This window comes from Drosophila innubila, assembly GCF_004354385.1.
Source record: "Drosophila innubila isolate TH190305 chromosome 3R unlocalized genomic scaffold, UK_Dinn_1.0 2_E_3R, whole genome shotgun sequence".
NCBI lineage: Eukaryota > Metazoa > Arthropoda > Insecta > Diptera > Drosophilidae > Drosophila > Drosophila innubila.
The window spans coordinates 17995382-18013592 of record NW_022995380.1 but is presented as its reverse complement, the minus strand read 5'-3'; the positions used below and the strand labels follow the sequence as shown (position 1 = coordinate 18013592).

At 39.3% G+C, this 18211-nt stretch overlaps 1 long non-coding RNA gene across 2 annotated transcripts; it reads right to left on the bottom strand.

Annotated features, from left to right (window-relative positions):
* Positions 1-2096: 2096 nt before the first annotated feature.
* LOC117790858 lies at positions 2097-11522 on the bottom strand. Of its 2 annotated transcripts, none has more exons than XR_004618004.1 (2): positions 11211-11522; positions 2097-2339 (listed from the first exon to the last, which is right to left on the bottom strand). It is a non-coding gene; the product is annotated as an uncharacterized LOC117790858 (long non-coding RNA). The 2 variants fall into 2 exon arrangements; XR_004618005.1 differs by having other exon boundaries at positions 11215-11522.
* Between the last annotated feature and the right edge of the window lie 6689 nt (positions 11523-18211).

Sequence of the window (18211 nt, the reverse complement as noted above, 5' to 3'; positions counted from 1 at the left end):
ATACTCATGAATGTCGATAAACACGAGTATTCATTCAGTATTCATTCATGGCAAACCAAACAGGTAGGTGTAGCAGCTGTTCTGTCATATTAATTACAATTTTGTAGTTGTCGTTGTAAAACTGACTACGAGTACAAATGTGATGTCATTGCATGTCAATGGCCTGGCTTAAGTAATGACACAGCAACTACAACAACAACAAGCGACATTAACCAACGACAACAAAAGTTGATGAAAGTTGCTTTTAAGAATTCCCAGGGCTCTCCTTGAATTACTTGTAGTCTGTCTTAGTCTGTAATTGATCCCTCAGCTTGATGATTAAATAGATTTAATATACACATATTTATATTTTGGTTATAACTTTTATTATTAAGCTCACTCTCTTAAGTTACTTTGTAATTTATATTTCGATGAGAGAAATTAATTTAAATTTGATGCCCTACTACATTCAAAATATTGTTTTCTACTTTTTAAAAAAATATTATCAGCCTATTTTTAGATTTTTCATCATTTTAAAACAATCACAAATGTTAAAAAATATTTAACAATTTTAGCCACAAAGTAAAACAAAAGATTATGACATTTTATTTCTGAATAATTCGCATATAGTTCAAGTCATTCTTACTTATTCACACCTGTTACAGGTGAAGGCACAACAACGCATTCATGATGTAACGAAGGTTTCAAGTAATTTTATAATTATTTTCACGAAAATGTTGACGCATTTAAATAATTTTGAGCCTGAGGAATGGCAAACAAATTTTTTGACAAATGGAATAATGGGTTCAAAAATTATATAATAAGCCAAAGATGGTCACAGTTGTTGCCTGAGCTGCAATGAGATTCGCCAAACTCAGCAAACAACACACACACTTATACATGAACTCACAAAAATCTCTAGCTGAATTTCGTTTTACGCGCAACTGAATTTAAATTGTGTTTTACGAGCCCGCACCTTGATTGCAGTCATCGTATGGGGGGAGTAATGGCAAGAAGAGGAGAGAAGAAGTAGCAACATTGCAACAATTATTCTGCTCGATGACTTTCGCTAATAAAACGACAGAGAGACAGAAAGACGGCAAACTAAAAGCGAGTGACAGAAGGCAGCTTAGTAAGTGGCACTGACACAACTCGAGAGATGGCTTCAGGTTTTACTATCGTAATACTCAGATAATCGCTGTATACATATGTGTGCCTCTTGCATTACACACACATGAATACGTACCCATGCCAATATATGTTTAATAGTTTATAAACAATTTTATTGCACAATTTGGTCGTACAGCGGTACAAATTAGAATGCCACATTGCGTATACGCAGCGTAATTTCATTTGACTCAAACAAATTGCTTTCAGAATGTACAAATTATTAACTAATAATTGTCATTATCTTATAGCTTTATAAATTTAAGCAGCTTAGTCGGCTTATTGCTTTGCATAATTGTCCAATAAAGTTAAGCAAATTATTGTCTAACAAATTGGAAATTAAAACGAAGGAAAAGTTATCGTAAAAATTAAGCTGTGTAATAATTAAGAGATTATAAGTTAAAATCTAAATCTTTCACTTTTTCTTTCTCTTATTTGAAGTCAAGCTAAATATTCGTTGACATGTTTAGAAATTCTTTAAAGACTTGGACAACTGAATACTTCACTTAAAGCTTAACTTTTTGGCATTTAAAATATAACTTACTAGTATCTCGATTAACAGTTAAGTCTCCAGCCATAAATGGCCGTAATTGGATCGTTGCACAGTAGTTTATATCAACTGTTTCTCAACACTTTTAACTACAATATGTTATTGCTTTTCACTAGTTTCTGCCGAGAACAATGAACTTGAGTTGATTTAAGGCTTATCAAATTTAATTTTCACTGGTTGCCAGCATTTGGACTACAAATTTTTCATGAACACGCACTCGCACTTTTCCACATAACTTTGGGTTAATGATTTTCTCGGTCTGGCACACTTTCCAACGTTTTCATGGTTAGTAAATCACCATTCGAGCGATAATTGCGTATAATAATGGCAATCAAATTATAACGAAAGATTTGATTTGTTTTTTCTTTTTGTATTTTTTGTTTAATTGATTTTCACTCGCTTGCAAATGCAATAAACTTTTTTAAATATTTGTGGGCGAGTTTATGGGGCAATAACTGCACGATCACGCCAACAAAACACCAACACTTTTTTTCGACTCAGTCTTAATTAACTTCTTTCTTTCTTTTCGTCAATTTTATGTCGATCCTTTTGTTTTTATTCTTTAAACTTTTATTGCACAATTTTAAGATTGTTTTTCACTTTTCCATCGGTAGCTGGATTGCCTCGTTTCTCGCTCGCATTTCTGAAAAAAAATAAAACATGATTATAAACGTTAGAAAAGATCAAGCGAGCAAAATAAAAATAAAATACTATTAAAGAAATTTATGCAAAGATTAGACAAGTTTTAAGTTGTTGGGTGCAGCCGAAATAAAACTCTTGTTGACCCTATTTGGTGCTGACATATTTACATTTGACGTGCTGGTTGGAAGCCAAAATGGAGATGGCCAAAAACCTATTTTAACGAAAATTCAAATGACCAGACAAACGAACTACTTAAGGCAGCCAGCCACAGAAGAAGCTGGCAAATCGAGGTAGAAATAAAAGTTAAAGATGTTTATCTTAATATATGAAACGCTACTCGTATACAAAATGGAAATTAACTTTGAAATTAGCCTGAAGTACTACAAAGCGAAATTGGTGTTAGATGCCTCAAAGCGACAGCATATCAATAATAATTTATCGATAAGCTAGCGACAACTATTATTTATGTTACGAATATAACACCAATTTAAAGTTTAAAAATAAATATTTTCTTAATTAATTGCAAAAAAAAAATGCAACTTTTCTTTTAATTATATAATAAATATGACAAATTTTTCGACTTCCTCTGGTAATTACATTTCTTTTCTCTTTGCTTTTTATCTTGAGGTTAACTTTTCCCTTATCTGCATGGCAGTCACCACAAAAACCAACAGCAGCGGCTCTCAGTAAAGAAAACAAAACCACAAGCACCACCGAGCGGTGCCAGTGGCTGCTGCTCATTAAACGTACATTTGCACTTCTTTCGTTTTGCATACAACGAGAACTTGTCAACAATTAACAATTAACTGGCTCAGTAACTGTTACTGTTAGCAACCAGACAGCCAGCTAACCAACAAGCTAACCAGCCAGTCAGTGAGACTGGCAACTGGTTCGTTTCCTAAGTCTTTTGTTTGTCGTATGTGCCAAAGTGCTGCCAATTTTTATTGCCAACTTATCGCTTCATCCTGTCTAAAGTCTTTCAGTCGGTGGGTCGAACTTGGTTGGTGGTGTCGTGTGTGGTGGTTGTTCCCACTAAATGTGCTGCTATTCAAATGCTGTATGCTGTCGCCGTTGTTGTACTTCACTTAATGAGTACCGTTAGGCCAGACCCCAAGTTGATTTTCGCAACGCATTTAAAGAACAAACATCAAACTGTTAGTGGCTGCTGTTGCTGCTGCTTTGTCTTTAGTCTTTAGTCTTTAGCCTTAGTTGAAGGCTTAGTTTTAGCCATGTCGGGTGCTATCAAAACTAATTTATATGCAAATGCAGTTCAAGTGGTTTGCAACAAAAGACTTGCTGCAACGTGAAAACTCACAGTAACTATTCAATAAAGAGACTGCGACTGAGAAGAAGCTAAGTGGCATTCCCATTCTTATTCTCTCATTTTTTTCCTCTTATTTTCTCTGTGTGTGTTGCAAAAATCTCTCAAACGGTACGAGCAACCAACACAAACACCAATGTGGCATGATTTACCGTAGAAAACAACAAAGAAATTAATTAACTGCACATGTATGGGTGTTAGCACTCTCTGCTGATGTGTGCGAGTGTGTGTGAGTGCATTAGCTTTGCAGTTAAATGCCTTACGAGTAACTCGCCAGCATCTGACCGCAGCAACACCAAGAAGAAGCCAGTGCCAGTGCCAGCGCCAGAGTTTGCATTTGACAGTCAGAAGCATGGCTGGGCCGAGTACGACTACGAGTAGCACAAGTTGCAACACACAGCTGAAAAACTGGATGCAACATGGGGCCAACACAATACGACGAGTATTAACTCACTTTTGCCAGCGATTTTGTTTTTGTTTGCTACGGCAAGGCGACAGCAGCAACAGCAACAGCAACAATTGCAACTTTAACTGCAACTGCGACTGCGACTGCAACATGAGTAGCAGAGTGTGTGGTGACGGTGTCGCATCGCCTAATGTTAACAAGTGCCAAGTTGAGTGCAACGCGCAGCTGTAAGCCACAAATGTGAACTAATTAGTGTGCATGTTGCTGACAGAGTTATCGGCATGCAAAAGCACCAGCAACAGCAACAACAACAACAACCTGAGCAGGTCATTCGCCTAACAACCAGTCGGACAGATAGACAGTAAGACAGTGAGACAGGCTGTCAGCCTGGTCTGCTGTTATCCTTGCTGTCAGCTTTCACGCACAACTCGTTGCCTGATCAATTTTTATTTCTTAATTAGCAGTTGCTCCAGTTGCAGACTCGCTAGTGTTAATTTCAAAATTTCAACGCGTGCCGCCGTTGCCACTGCCACCGCTGCTGTTGCCGCTGCTGCTGCTGCCCCATGCTGCAATGCGTTGACAGCGAATGCAATTTGAACTTGATGGCCGGCAACGTGACACGCATATTAAACAGACGCAGCTAGAGGCATTGCCACAGACAGACACAAGCACAGAAATCGACACGGACACGGACACGGTTAGGTATACGAGTACCAGAGCTGGGCTCCGGTTTTGTAATATAGGCGGCACTTTAAATACGCATAAAGCGGCGGCGCATGCGCAATTAGTCGTGATTGAGTCGCAAGTTTGTTTAGCCGTCGAAAAGCAAAAGGCAATAAAACATTAAAAAAAATAAATAAGAGATAACAGCAAAAATTACCTAAAAAGCGTGGAAAACTCTCACTTTTTACTGACTGACTTTTTTCTCCTGCCTGATTTTGATTTGTGCACAATTTCGTTAAGGTTCGATCAACGATCAGTGGCATTAGCTTTTGTCGATCGTTTACATATCAGAGACTTATGCGTTGCTTGGATTGATTGCGGCGCGTCTAGTATCTGGTGTCCACGTCGAAGTCTTTTTGCCGCAGGTGACTCTTAATAATTTGTATATAAAGTTTAGGCACCTATTTTTAGTTTATTTATTTTATTTTATTTTATTTTTTTAAATCAATAACGATCCAGCCAACGATACGGTTGCGTTCAAGATGATCACGAGCAATTTTTGAATCAGAAATCCGTAACCGTATCCGAACCCGATCCGCACTCGTGCGCTGTGTAAACCAAACTGCGGCCGGCAAAGCATCAGACAGCGCATAAAACTGCGCCGCAGAGCCACCTTGCCACTTGCCAGATGCCAAAAGAGAGTTGGCTAACCGAAAGAAAGAGACACACAAGAAGAGAGAGTGTGTGTGTGAGAGAGCGAGAGAGTGAGCGAGCTGGCGAGCTGGCGAGCTGGCGAGCGGAATTGGCCAAAGAGAGATTTATGACGGACAAGTTTGTGCCTTAAGTCTTTTGTTGAACAGCTGATTGGAAGCCCCCGAGCGCTGCAGCAGCAACAACAACAACAACGACGTCATTGCTCTTAACTTGCATATTGATAAGTCTACAAGGGTATAGATGTGTGTGTGTGTGTGTGTGTGTGTGTGTGTTCGTGGTATATAAATGTTTACGGTTTGGCGACCTCGACCCCCCAGGCGTGTGATATCTATGTATATAAATTTTAGCAACTTTTCTTTTGGCTTGGCCACGATCCCAGCATTGCTCTGTTGTCACTGTTGGTCACTTGCCAAGCTATTTTGCAAGCCCGCCTCGTGTGGGTGATTCATGTGCGGTTTGCTTTGCAGATGCTGTCTCGCAGACTCAGTCTCAGCCTCAGACTCAGACTCAGTGTCAGGCTCAGACTGTGGCTGAGACGGAGACTGAGACTGAGACTGAAATTGAGGCCTGAGTCGTTCGATTATTTAATCTCCATATTAACGCAAGCCGTATTTGGTCTCAGTGCGGTTTCTTTATTGACTCACTAAGTTTTGAAAGTGGGTCAGTGTTAAAGATTTATTTTATTTTATTTTCTCGGTTTTTTTTTCTGGGGACTTTTTTATGAGTTATCAGTGTAACGGTTATATAACATTTTGTTTGTTGTGCTGTCCTGAGTGCAGTCTATTGTTCAGCGCAATGAATCACAAATCGTCGATTGACACCTGAGGATTATGAGTGCACAATCTGCATCATAATGTGCGTGAAAATGTGATAAGATGCATATAGTAAGTGGGTTGAGGTCTTTCAGAGTGTACAATGACTGGAAAGTGATCGCACCACCTTCAGACAATCTCGACAGCTCTCTTATAATAAACGATCCCTGATCTTTGACAATTGATAGTTCATAGAATTAATACGACATTAAGTAAGACTAGCCGCTGTGATCAAATGACGATCGCTAGCCATAGATCGATTTGTAAATGAAAAAAACAACTTTCATGAATAATGAATGGTGTGATCACTGCAGTTCAACGAACCTCGGACACTTGATGCTCGTTATAATGAATGTGAATCTTCTAAAAGTATAGATCCAACTGTTAGATGGCGTTGCCAAAAGATACTCGTTTCTGTCTCAGCAGTTCATTGACAGAATAATCAACACTGATCGTTGATAACTTCTGTATTACTCAGGCATTTATTTGGCGAAGATCATTTAACACTGTCACCAACCAAATAACGATCATAAATCAGATAATCTGTATAAAGTTGTATATACTTTCATGTATACATACTTAGTTACTAAGTTGTATGATCGGTTTGTATACAAGCTTTTCAACAAAAAATGGTGTAAATTTGAAAGCAGCTACCAAACACATTCACAACTTTTATGACTTCCAGGCACGTGCACGATTTTGCCATTCGAAGTGTCTATATAATTTTCAAAGGGAGTTGTTGTCGATGCAAATGAAAATGAAAGTGTGTGAAAGATCATGAAAAGTGCCAACTGTCGATTCCCAAATGCTTTTCATATTATTTTTTTTTATGTATATACATAAGTATGTAAAGTTTAGGACTTGATTAATCTATATGCATAAATCTTGTATTTTATTTAAATTTGAAAAATCTCATAAAAATGGTCATTAAACGCTCGGCATGGGTTTTGTTTTTATATTCGCACCAATCAATTTGGCATAAACTTTCAAACTGAAATTAAGTTCTTGACTTAGACCGAAAAATTCCACCTTACTGACCCATAAAGCCACGACATAAAGCTCCGGGCTAAGGCAAACCGCAACTAGGAAAGAAAAAATCCAAACTAGGGGGCAAACCATTGAGACAGACCAGGCCCAATCGCAGCTTCAGTCGCTGTCGCAGTCGCTGTCGCAGTCGCAGTCTACGTCTCAGTCAATGTCGGAGTCGCTGCTTGGAACTTGATTAATCGTTTACACGTGATTTAAAATGAAGACAAGGCAAAAAAGAACGTTAATTCAAATGGTCAACAGATGTAAGGGGAAAAAGTCTTGGCGGCTGCTGCCAATATAGTATATTGGCAATTAAGCTGCGGCTGATTAGCCGTGGCCCATAGCATTAACTGGGCCCGATCCTGTTGTCAATGTCAACTCCGAGTGGCTGATTGACATTTGCATAATATTATAGAGAGCCGGAGATCTAGAAGATGTGTGTGCCTTGTGGACACACTGGCCATGGGCATGAGCTTGAGCTTGAGCTTGGGCCAAAGTGAAAGTCCACGTGAGATTAATAGGTCGCAATTTGTCATGCCGCTCTGCAGCGATGTCTTATTGGCCTGGTCTGGTCTGGTCAGGCCTGATCTCTTGGCGTGCACATCATGTCATTTTCATTCATTGTAATCGTGTGCTGTCAACAATGCAACAAAAGCCCGTCAAATGACATGTGCGAACTCAATCGATTACCATTTGAGTAGGAAGTGTGCAAACTTGTGATGGGAGAAAATCGAGCTGAGTTTGTGTCTTAAGTCTTTCGTATTTGGTTCCGCACTTGGCGCGCACAAGCGGAAATCTGACAGCCAGCACACGCATACAAACGGATACCCATACACACACACACACACACACACACACATACACACACAAACATACATAGCAAAAACATACATAGCTAAAACCAAAGGAATGTGGTAATTAATTAAGCTAAGGAAAATAGCAGCAATGTGGCAGCAGCAGCGGCAGCTGTCGAAGAATTTTTTCATTTGTTCCATGTTAACTTGAAGGTTACCGCACACGGTAGCCGTAGAGCTAATGCTGGAAAAACCTACAGATATCCAGCTGCACGGCTGTTGGGGATGACGGTGGGGGTGGGGGTGGTGGTGTGCAATAGCGTTAGCGATTCACTGGAATCCAAACATTGCATGCATGAAATGAGCGTAATTATTAAGTACGAAGTAAAGATACTAAGCCACAGGCCACAGCCGCAGACTGAGCAAAACGAGAGAGATAGAGAGCGAGAGACAGAGAGAGAGACAAAGATGGGCACCTAAGCATAGGCATGTCTTTATTTAATAGTTGTGTAAGTATTTTTCACAGCAATATTGAATTTTCCACACACATATGACATGGGTCAGTAACCTAGAAATGAAAATAACACCTTGCCGCTGCTGCCAACTGCCATAAATGTGGACGGAATGGAGCAACGATGAGCCAAGCAGCCAGAAACTAACCCGACCAAGAGACCAAACGACCAAACGACCAAACGACCAAAAGACCAAGCGACCAAACGACCAGGCGACCAACCAACCGTCCAACATGGACCGACCCCCTGTGTTTGCTAACGTTTCAAGTCCATCCATATCTATATCTAAGCATGTGTATGAGGCAACGTCAACGTCAACAAGACGAGAGAGCGAGGAGAACCTGTATGAAAGACAAGACTCAACGAAGATCACTAGAAAATTTGTAAAACCGCAAAAGAAAATGTTGCAAACATGAAATCTAAAACCGCAAAATGTGACGCGCAAAATGTAAATTAAAACAACACTTAAAAGTAACCCCAAACAGCGCTTAATGGGCCACAATCCAAACCCGAGTCCGACTCGAAGTTTAAGTTCAAGTTCGAGTCCCAAAAAAGTGGCAAGCATAAATGAGGGGGGCATCGACACCCAGTTCTTATTGTTAGCCATAAGACGGTCACAGTCACTTAACAGTTGGCACTATGATATAATAAACAATGCTGACGAAAAAGTCACAGAAGATACACAGATCAAACCCGGTCATTTGGCTGCCGTCTGTCGTCTATTACTTGACTAAGTCAGCAGTTTGGCATGCGAGCGACATTTGGATGAGAGAGATAACCAAACATCAGTTTAAAGTCATTCTTAGATTAATTTCGAGTGACAAATTATACACGAAACATAACGGCAGTCCAATATTTATGTGAAGATTCCCACTACCTGTAGCTGAAGCTGAAGCTGAAGCTGTGCCTGTCTCCCAGACATGCGTGGCAATAAGTATTTTTTTTTTATTTTTTGGCCTTGCTCTGCTCATGGAACTAGCTCTCTGCCCGGTGAGCCAGTTGACAGCTAAAATTGAGATTAATTGTGCTAAATTAAGTGAGTGAGAAATTACAAAATTATTGCAACGTTGCAGTTAGAAACTGCAATCAGTTGTTGCATCAGCTTCAGTTCGAGTCTCAGTCCCAGTCCCAGTCCCTAACTAAACCTCGAACCCCACAACTAAGTTCCTTCCTGGATTAAAGCTGTAGCTGTCGTTCTCTGACGCGAAGGTTCCTACAAATTGTCTTGGGCTCTTTTGGCAGCTAATGCTCGTTTTGTAGCACCACCACACCACCGCACTACTGCACCACCACCACCACAACCACCAAAGGTGGCGAGCGTAAATTACAGGTGTATGTGACTGAAGGCTGCAAAAGATACATACGTGTGATAGCATTGGCATTGCAACTAAATTGCTGAAGGCTGTTGATTTGCTAAAGTGCAACTAACTCCACAGAATCACACACACATCATAGATAAGCCATGTAAGTTGTTCCGTTGAAAAATGTACACATTAATTAATTTCATTTCAACAAAAATAGCATACAAGCAAAAAGTATATATAATTAGGTATAACAACTGTTTAAACGAGTTAAAACATTATTTATAATAGTAAATCAAAAATTAAAAAAATCGCATCAATTTATAATTTAAAAATATGTATGTATTTCGTTTTAAAGAGAATTAACTACATTTTTTAAATAACATTGTTTTTTTTAATAGAAAAATAAAATATTTAAAACAGTCTGATAATGATTTTAAACGCGTGAGAGAATATGATAATCAATTCAAATCTTTCAACACATTTAATTAATTTCTGCTTGTGTTTTTTTTTATTTATGACTTTAATCCAAATTTGGATTTAATTACCGTAATCAGAGGTTTTATTATTGTTTTTATTATTCAATAAATTATTTTACCAATAAAACCATTTTTTTTATTCAACCGTTTTTTCACCTTAATCAATATATCTAACTAAATAAATCGTTAGCGAGTATTTGCTGCGCCTTTTATACCGATTGAGATACAGTTAACCTTTGCCAAGATACGTGTACGTTACGGTTACTTCAATCAACCGCCAACAGGACAGACTGAAGTATGTTGCACATACTTTGAAGTGCTCACACCCACCCAAAACAAGCCCAGAGGTGACACATCAGAAAAGAGTGTGGCTCACATAAGAGCGAGTGGTTATGAAAAGGCGTTGCCCAAACAGTCGGTGGCAGTTGCAGTGGCAGTGGCAAGCTGTAAGTTGCAAGCTTTGGCCGCAGGCTGGTCGACTGTGAGCCACAGGAACGTCAAAAGCTGTTACAAATTGTGCAATTGGTTTGGGCTAATACTAAAACTTTTCTCTCTATTTGAGTTGCACGTAATCCACATGTATTTACGTTTGTGTGTGTTTGTATGTGTGTGTGTGTGTGTGTGTGTGTGTATGCTCATCAGGCTGCCACCGGCGGTGCAGACGTGCCAAAGAAGAAGCATAACAAACTAAAATGGTATACGAGCACTGCAACCTGTTTGGGCCACAGCAACAACTCTTGGCCATGGCAGCATCAGCCCCAACTCTATCTCTAGCCACACTTTACAGTTTGATTTCTCACGAGGCAACCGAGGCAGCCGCTGCCGCAGGACCGTTACTTACTTACATCTGGTTCCGCACTTCAAGTTCAAGTCAGACATGTGGCCAGGCAGGGAATGGCAACAGTTCCAGCCCCAGTCGCAGTCCCAGTCTCAGTCCCAGTTCCAGTCCCAGTCTTAGACTGAGTCCCATTGCCAGTGTAGCTTACAAATTTGAATAGGGATTTTGTTTTCACTTCTGTCTGGGTCGACTTCAAGTGGCACAAGGTCAGTGGTGTCATGGACTGGGCTGCAGCACTGATTAAGCCATTGACCGTGGCAAGTGCTCGACAATGGGCGCTGGAAAGCGAATTGTGCAATACGATCCACAAGGTACGAGTACTATATACATACAAATTAATGTAATACAATGTAATACTCTTTAAGAGGTATTATAAATTTAATACGAAATTTGCCGAATAAAAATATATATGTATTTTTCGTTATATTTAATTTCACATATTATTAAACTGGTGTTATCTTATACATCGTGAAAAAATGTTCAAATTTTGTAAAACTGTCAGTTCAATGAAAAATCGACCTTTAGACAAACAATCCAAAAGATTTCGTTTTTAGGAATTTAGAAATACTGTTATAGAAACAATTTCTTGAATATTGAATACAGGATTCTACAAGAGTATCAAAACTCTGGTGTGCTGAAGATAACCTTTCTGGTTAGTAATCGCACTAAAAGTTAAGATTTCCTTCTTTTAACGGTGCAGTTTGTTTCTGTAAAGAGGAAACCAGTTTTATGGCAAGGGGAATGCGCAACGAGGGTATGAAAATATTTACTAATGTGTATCTCGAGCCATGATCATGATGATGATGACACAATAATGAGTTCTAGTTTCAGTTGAAAAAGCAGGGGGGATATTGCAACGCATGTAATTGTCGGCATTGCATTTGTCAAACGTTTTTCCCCGTCCTGAATAGCTGACGCAGTGCAGCAATTAAAAAGAGAGTCTCGTGTCAGTGCGTGGCCCTGGACTTGTGCTGGGAATACCAACTGCAACTGGGACTGAGACTGAGACTGAGACTAAAACTAAGACTAAGACTAAGAGACTTAGACTGGGATTGATGCTGTGATTGAACTGCACTTTACAACCAACCGACTATCCGACCGGCCAAGCGACCGACCGCAGTGCGTGGAACCTGTTTAGTTGTCTATATTAGATATGAAGCAACGATAAGTGGAGCGCTCTGATGCCTTTGGAGAGCTGAGTAGCTGAGTGGAAGCAGAAGCAGCAGCAGCAGCTGAGATCGTCAATACAAACATGGCAAAGATATCAGCGACAAGCTGACATTCTCTAATAATTGGCAAGTGACATTCCTTCGCGCTTTGAATTTACAGAATTTATGGTCAAAGACACTCTACTGAGTGGCTACTGTACCCCTACCCCAATCTCACCCAATTCTAAGCAATCGAGCGGCATTTGAGGTACGAGTATATCCGCTCTAGCACTTTGACTGTTCCTTTAAGTCGAAATCAAGCTCCAACTTCAGGTCTATTACTCTAAATTATGTGGTCGCTGTATGCAAGTTTGCAGCTTTTATTGCCATTAGCCAGCCTAGTCCCAGACCTCCTAGTTCCTAGTCCCCAGCCGCTGTCTTTCAGTCTACTGGTCTTCGGGTCTGCACTCTCCCAACCTGCCAACTGAATTGTATTCGTTTTATGTGGCGCCGCCGGCATGAACATCTATATAAAAATACATCCATGTTAGTCTCATCAGCAGCAATTAGCCGAGTGAAATTCAACACTAGCATGTGGGTCTATTGTCCAAATGGAGCACTCTTCGGCGGCATCATAAATGCACAATTGGTCAATTGCTGAATAGCTGTAGAAAAAGTTTCTTCTATTAACTTCTGTACTCTCCAAGGAGTTGCTCTGCATTACTATTTTGCTTTTATTTTTATTTTTTTTTTGTAGCGTGTCGGGTTAATTTTTATATAGCAACCGTGGGGTGTCATATACAGTAAAGCAAACATTCTTTGTTCAATATATTAAACTGTAAATTCGATTCAATAATTCTCTACCGTAAGGGTTACATTAGAAATAATATTATGGTCGTTTTCGCACATTTTCTACTGAAGAGGTACATATTCATTTTTGTTAAGATTTTTTCTAATAGTATCAATTTTGAGATTTATGATCAGATCATTTAATGAAAAACATTTTTGAGATGTAAAAATGGTTTTCATTAAAATAAAAATCTGGTTAATTTTACTTTAAGTACCAAATTTAAAAACTCATTCAAAATAAACATCTTTTACTCTTTGAACAATACCTTTATATATTTTTGAACTGATCAGATCAAGTATATTTGAGTTATTAATCGAATGGGCTTATAGAGTATCTTGTAGTCGAGCAATCATCACATTTGAAACGGAAACTGTGAGAATTTTGCGGAAATGTACAGCAAAAGATCTTTTATAATCTTGTGAAGCGAGTACTTAAAATGGCAGACAACCGAATAGTAAGTATTAAATACATACTCGTAATCTTAACACTATGAGATGAACCGAGCCGAGAATTGCTTGAAGGGTACTCAGTCAGGTAATTAAAGTCAAAAGCTTTTCAACTATTTTTACTATCAAAACAATTAGACCAAGGGCAAAGCGAGTGTTTGGTCCAATCAAATGGCCAGATGGCATAAAATCTTAACAAGCAGCATCACCTGTCTTGATAGCCGCCTAGCAACAAGACCATGAGCAACATTTAAATATATGCTGCAGGTTTATTTGGGATCCGTCCACGTCTGTCTGGTGCGTGGTCCCATTTCGCGCTCCAAATCTAACAACTTCAGTTGACCCAATGCTTAGCGGCTATAACTTGGACAATGGCCCAAAGCAGTTTAACGGATGGCTCGTAGTTGTCGTTATTGTTTTTGTTGTTGCTGTGCTTGCTCTTGTTGTTGGTGGTTCTATTGCTGTCGCTGTTGTCGTTCTAAGCTGAGCCAGAAAAAAAAGGGTGGAACAAGTCTTGAGACATGTTACTCCACAGTATGCCAGGCGGACTGCTGGCCATGTCCAAGTCCAAGTTCGAGTCCACGTCCGCGTCCGAGTTCGAGTCCGAGTCCAGCAGCACCTGAACTTGTTCCGCGAAACGTGTTTGCCATTTGCCTCCGAAAACACAACAGAAAAGAAAAACAAGAAAGAAAAGTTTTCGTAGGCAAACCGTTGATTTAATACCCTTACAGACCTCTGTTTGCGATTTTCAACGAATGACGGCTAAATGATAAACAAACTTACAAATTGACAAGTTTGTTAAGTTATCTCGAAAAATAAAAACGTTTATTAAAATAAACGTTGATTTTCAACCGACAGAAATAGAACGACATCTCTACTTTCTGGTCAAATATATATCGAAAATTGCATCGATTTGTATAGGGAAAAAAATTTTCAAATGGTACTCCATATTCGTAATCTTCGATCAATTCTAAGATATTTTCACCAAGAAACCAGAGTTATAAAATCAATTCCTAGTCCCCTTTTTTGAGTTGAAAAACGTTTTTTATTTTCATTCATTTTTATCATGAATTATTACCATATCTTTAGTATTTTTAGTCCGATCCTGACAAAATTGGTAGCAAAACTCGTGTTGGGACCAGAACTTTCAAATACAAAGACAAATTGTCCTTAAAACATAATTTTCGTCCTTGCAAGGACTAAAAACGCAAAATTTTGCAACTCAAAAAGCGGGGACTAGAAATTGGTTTTAGAACTATATTTTCTTGGTAAAAACATGTTAGAATTGACCGTAGATTACGAATATGGCGTCCCATTTTTTTTTTTCGAAAAAATCGATGCACCCTAATATACAGTCAGTCCAACATTTCTTCTTACAAATTCTTACAAATTTTCTTATACTACAACGGATATTGTAGGTCAGGTTTTTAAAAAGAACCTCAACTATGGCAGGTTATATGTCAGAAAGCAAATACTTAAAAACGCCTCATTTAATGCGTTGCACATTTCGTGACAAAGTCATAATACCCTTTGCAAGGGTATAATACAAATAAAAGCGACTGGTTGCGACCAGGTGAACAGGCGACCTGACAGTGGCAGCGGTTCTACTTGTACTTGCCAAACGCTTGTGAATATGATTACCAAAGAGACACACATACGTGTCCGCATCTTGGCCGTCTGTCTGTCTGTCTGTCTGTCTGTCTGGCCCAGAGCCAAATCGAGGCGCTATAGCCAACCAGCCTCCAAGTGTGCCCACAAATCGAATTGTTGTTAATTAATAACAACGAAACACCTTTTGTTGCCTCAGTGGCAAACTTAGCTTAGGGCCTCTGCCACAGGCTACAAGAGTGTGCAACAAACAGGTGCACCTAATTTGGGTGGCGCCCCACGTTGACGCCCTTTTTTTTTTTAAATATTCTGTTTTTGTCTCTGTTGCTGTTGCAACTTAAGTTGCAGCTCCTGCTTGTTAGCTCAAAGTGCAGTTAGACTTTGTCTCTCTCTGTCTCTGTTTCTGTCTCTTGAAGTCTCTCGCTTTCTTTGCATAATTTTAATTTGTGGCATAACTTGTTTCGTAATTGAGAATTACATTAATTTTGCGGCAAGTGCGTGCGTGCAGAACTAGTTCGAGTTTGGCTCGAAGAGAGCTATGTTATTCAGCCAGCTATTGAGTCATTTGGGGAAAAGCGGCAATAAATTGGCCAAGATAAGCAAACGTATGCCAATATTTATATACCACTTCGTGCACCGTCGGCCTGCCGCTGTTTGCAACCATTTGGTGCCGTTGTCTACCGTCTGTCGTTACTCGTCTGTCGTCTGTCGAATATTTCTCTAATGATCAACCGTTGATAGCTGGCCGCAAACATATCTATCTTTTATTGCACGCAATTTCCTTCCCTTTCCTTGCAGCACAATTCGTTCTGCAAATCATTTCGCATTCGTTTTTGCATTGCGCATAGACAAAGATTTTTAGTAGTTGCTGGCGGTGCAGTTGCCACGCTCTTGGTAGATAATCAGTGGGTAGGCAGTTAGCCAACAGCAGTCGCACCACCAGCACCACCAGCACCACCAACAACACCAACAGCAGCAGCCAAAACGAGCTACCAACAAACGCCAAATGCAAAGCTGCCACTTGCCAATGCCAAAAGGAAGTGGCCGAAACCATTTGCCTCTATTTGTATGGGGGACATTAGCATAAGTAATCAGGGTTTTGTAAATTGCATCTAATTATTGTGATCGAAGTGGGGAATTTATAGAATCGAAATTCTATCAGGCAAATTGAACTCCAGCATCAATTCTCAATAATTCAAATCAGTTTGTGAATTGTTATTAAGTTATTCCTATAAAAACTAGATTATCTTTAAATAAATTTGTGTGAAATTCCTAAATGGTTTTAAAAGCAAGAGCATGCAGTGATCTGTAAAGTTTTCATTGATATTTGAAACAAATACTGAATTTATTTTTAAGAATTGTAACTATTGTAATATTAATATTAATATTTAAGTCCGCTTCTTGTATTGAATGAAACTTCATTAAAGTAAATTCATTTCTCTGCTAACAAATACGGAATAATTTGATTTATGGATAGTTGATTAATGCTGATTTATAATTTATTTTAAATGAAAATTGTAAGACAAAAAGTGGAATTTAATTATTGAAAATTGAAATTAAAAATGATGTGTAAAGCTTATATAGCTCAGTCAGTATATACGTATAGTTTTGAGTATTAAATTCCTGAAAATGTTAACTTTAAACATATTATTATTGTAGATCTCGCTCGATTGAATTTTAATCACTTAATACGAGTACTAACAGAAGGAATAAGATGGCATCAAGTGATCTTTTTGTGGCAAGACGAGTGTAAATATATGTAAGGTGTAGCTGATTAGTTGGAAAAACAGAGATCTTAACTTGTTGAACTTCCTGTGAAGTGCTTGTTGCACGGAGAAGCCACTCGTACAATCCTCGTACACCTATTTCGATATGGGCCAATTGATTTCATTGCTAATGATTGCTAACGGTTTCTCAGACACTTGCCACAGTCGCAGTCGCAGTCGCAGCTTCAGCCTCTACTGCGGAAATCAGTGGTTACCAGGCAACGCCCGATTCTCAGCTAACGCTGCTAAGTAACTGCCACAGGTGCAACCGCGTTGCAACATCGCGACTGCAAAGCAAAGCATACCTCCTCTAAGTTTATACTCATGCACATTTTGCGTGGCTCTTGTGTTGGGTTAGTTGCGTTGTTTAGTTGGCTGGCTGGTTAGTTCATGTACTTGTACCTGTAGTTATACCTCTACTTGTATCTGTATCTCGCAGTTGTATCTGTATCTGGACACGTTTGTGTGTGGTTGGTTCGATGGTTCTCTGATTGATTGTGCATTTCGTTTATTGTCAGTGAGTGGCTTATCGCATCAATTGCAATTTGTTAGCCACGTTAGCTGCGGGCAACAGCTACAGTGCGATTAAATGCATAAAGGTCTCTCCCTCTCTCTCTCTCTCTCTCTCTTTAAAAACAATTCTTTGGCATATGCAGATTTGACGGTCCAAGGCAAAGTCAAGTGATGGCAAGACGGCACAGCTTAATGACCCTCGCGCCTTAATTAAGGCTTAAACTAAAGCACTTTGATTGATTTACATACACGCCACATGGACAGTCGACGGTCGACAGTTGGGAGTCAACACTTGGCCAGTCATTCTAGACATTCAGCCTGCAGTTTTATGTGTTATACAATTAAGAGCAACATGCAAACAGTTGAGACCTTGGACTTGCCACTCTTCCTGACGTCTGCATAATTACGCTATAAGACTCAATTAACTGTAAATTAAAGAAAATGCTCGATTACATTATGGCTGCACTTAATGTCGCGTGTGATAATGGACCAAACCCGAGAATGAGACTAAAACTGAGACTGAGACACTGACTGAGACTAAGAATGAGAGACTGCTAGACGTAAGGTTGAAAGCCGAGCACGACAACAAGATCAACTTTGGGGTAAAAGCATTATTTTTTACATTTATTTTAAGCCCTGTATTTAAAAAGTACAAAGGGTCTGTTAAGTTTTA